Source organism: Stomoxys calcitrans, chromosome 2 (assembly GCF_963082655.1).
Source record: "Stomoxys calcitrans chromosome 2, idStoCalc2.1, whole genome shotgun sequence".
NCBI lineage: Eukaryota > Metazoa > Arthropoda > Insecta > Diptera > Muscidae > Stomoxys > Stomoxys calcitrans.
The window spans coordinates 73,899,537-73,903,303 of record NC_081553.1 but is presented as its reverse complement, the minus strand read 5'-3'; positions in this window follow the sequence as shown (position 1 = coordinate 73,903,303).

Genomic DNA, 3,767 nt, shown 5'->3' with positions numbered 1-3,767 from the left:
TACTTACTTGAAAAGCTAATGAAACCAATTAAAGCTATAATAAGAATGAAGGTAATAAAATCTGACAGATATTAAGTGATTTTTTAATCACTTAATAATTCACAACTGAAACACTACCAAGACCATTAGAAAAAACAACTACCAATTTATGGATTTCAAATAACGCTAGGCAATAAAATTGACAGATACAAGTATTTAATAAATTCATAAAAAAACAGTAATTGAATATGAATATTAAAACAGGTTTTAAGTTTATTGTACTTGCTTTTGATCAGAATATTAGAGAGGGTCGCAAAAGGTTACTGTGAAATTTTACCTAAAGACAAAATTTCTATGAAATTTTACCTAAAGACAAAATTTCTATGAAATTTTACCTAAAGACAAAATTTCTATGAAATTTTACCTAAAGACAAAATTTCTATGAAATTTTACCTAAAGACAAAATTTCTATGAAATTTTACCTAAAGACAAAATTTCTATGAAATTTTACCCAAAGACAAAATTTCTATGAAATTTTACCTTAAGACAAATTTTCTATGAAATTTTACCTAAAGACAAAATTTCTATGAATTTTACCTTAAGACAAAATTTTTATGAAATTTTACTTAAGGCACAATTTCTATGAAATTTTACCTAACGACAAAGTTTCTGTGAAATTTTACCTTAAGACAAAATTTCTATGAAATTTTACCTAAAAACAAAATTTCTATGAAATTTAACCTAAAGACAAAATTTCTATGAAATTTAACCCAAAGACAAAATTTCTATGAAATTTTACCTAAAGACAGAATTTCTAGGAAATTTTACCTAAAGCCACAATTTCTAATTTTACCTATAGACAAAATTTCCATGAAATTTTACTTAAAGACAAAGTTTCTATGAAATTTTACTTAAAGACAAAGTTTCTATGAAATGTTCCCTAAAGACAAAATTTCTATGAAATTTTACCAAAAGACAAAATTTCGATGAAATTTTTCCTAAAGATATAATTTCTATGAAATTTTACCTAAAGACAACATTTCGATGAAATTTTACTTAAAGATAAAATTTCTATAAAATTTTACCCAAAGACAAAATTTCTATGAAATTTTACGTTAAAACAAAATTTATATGAACTCTTGCCTAAAGACAAAATTTATATAAAATCTTAAAAAAAAACAATTAGTGTTTGTTTGTTGGTTTGTCTGTTCCGTATGGACTCCAAAAAGGGTAAATCGATTTTCCTAAAAATTTCACAGATGGTGCATAATGATCCCGTGGTGAAAAAAGGTTACTACATTGTCTAATATCTGAAGGGGGCAGACCTTCCTCTTACTCTAGTTTTCAAAAACTTCAGATCTCAAAAATGGGTGGTGGAATTTAAGCGAAATTTTGTGTGCTCTCTTTTAGTAACCCAAAACCAAAAATTTGATATCCAAATTTTGAATGTGGTACTTAGAGAGGCCGCCCCACCCCAAAACCTACCAAATTTTTACAGACCAATTAGGACAACATGGGATGAAAGGAAAGTTATTTGAGAGTGGAAAACAAATCTGATATTCAAATATGGAGCCAAGTGTTTGGGGGGCCGCCCCACCCCTTAAACACTCCTAACTAGGACATATTTACCGACAATGGCTACATGGCGCTTAAATAAAAGGTATTTGGGAGTAGAGCACGACATTGATATCCACTTTCGCAACCAAGTTTCTGGGGGTCCTCCCCTTCCCCAAAACACCCCCAAACAGGACTTGTTTACTAACCTTACTTCTATGGGGCGAAAATAAAAGGTATTTAAGAGTAAAATACGCATCAGATATCCAAATGTGCAACCAAGTGTATGGGGGGCGTCCCTCTACCAAAACAACTCCCAAAGAGCACAAATTTACCTAGAAAGTGTCTATAGGGCCACTCCTCCCCCAAAAGACCCTCCAAAGAGGACAAATATACCGACCATAGCGAAATGGGGCCCAAATAAAAGATATTTTAGAGTAGAATACGAATTTGATGAATATATTTTCAGGGCCAATTGACCGAGTGGCCTTCTCAACCCCCAAAACATCCCCCAAACCGGACATGTTTGCCGACTACGGAAATATGGTGCTCAAAGATATTTGGGTTAGAGCACGAATCTGATATTAGCATTCGGGACCAACTGTCTAGAGGACGTCTCACCCCCATAACAACTCCTAAATGGGACATATTTGCTCACCATGACAATTTAGGGCTCAAAAAAAGGGAGCACGATGTTAATAGTTTTTAGTGCCCACCCCCGAATCCAGCCATATTTGCTGATTGTTGCAATAAGGGCCTCATTGAAGATTAGAAAATGAATTTGATTTCCATTTTTGGGGCTAAGTGTTTAGGAGACATCTTATCCCATATACTCCCCTTATATCAATGACAGTATAGGATTCATTCATCTGCAAAATTTAAAAATAATTATAAGGACATATCTATTCGCTTTTTTTCTTAGAATTTTGAAAATCTAATTAAAATGAAGATTTGGCAGCCCGAACAAATATTCTAAATGCCTTGGTTAACAAATTTACGGCGTAGGCAAGAGACGCCCGAGCCACCTGGGCCATGAAATAGGGTCTCAGCTCAAATTGTTTCAAGGAGCTGTCTCTATTCATTCTCATATGGTATATATTTTCCTTTTTTCCTTTCCTTTCTATCCCACTGTGCAACGTATGATTTTTCGCACTTATACTCATTATTTTTTTTGATTACTTCTTATTCGACCTTTCTTTTTTCGTTTCCTTTATCTGACCCAATTTAATTTATCTACAGTATAATCATCCACGTTCGACAGCGTCATCAACTGATTCGTTTATTCATCCATCCATCCATTCATTCAACGCACATGACCATTAAATTCTATTTGCTCTGCTTTTGTCGGCTCTCGGACGTTTGTTTGACGACGCTTCATATATCGGCTGGTTAACATTTTATTGACAGGTGCTAATTGTTCTCATTCTCTTGGCAATTGTTTTAACTAAAATGTTAATTGCACTTTTGTTGTTGCTGTTTCTCTTTTTGTCCGCCCGCTGTGCACATTCAGCCTTTATTGATTTCTCCAGCATGATTGTAGAGCGGTGTCATAGCGCGAACGTGGTCAACACAGAAAGACAGCTGTCAATACAATATGACACTCAATGGACATGTTGCAGATGGGTTGGCATTGAAAAATAAAAACATACACACACACACACACACACTAAACAAACAACAACAGCAACCATAAATACAAATTTTATAAACAGTTATGGAATTGGTAAAGTTATCGAAAGTGGTTGAGTGCTAATGGTGATAGAGAAGAGAATGGAGAGAGTATGCAAGCATGAGTGGGTGAGTGGGTGGGTGTGGGGTAGAAATAAGAGAAGGCCAATTGTCTTAATCATCATTGAGTACAAACAATGCCTTCTCAAAGATAGTGTAGGTATTTGTTTTATGCATCGGAGATAAAGGGGGATATTCAAGTGTGAAAACTTTAAACTTCTCTTTCTCTCTTTGTGAGGATGAAAACAAAGAAATGTTAAGGCAATTGTATAAACACTTCTGTTTGAGAATTGCAATAAAATCTGGAAATTCAGTTTATGAAGGCCATTTACTTTAGAAAAATATTTCATATGACCAATAGAATCGAATTGAAGCAAACCTGTTCTCATATATTTTGTATGATTGAGAAAAAAACTTTTTTTATCCTCTATTACAGGATAGGGAGTATAACTACTGTGACAACTACTTACATAAATGGTTTGTTAAATAGTCACTTCCGTCTCAAT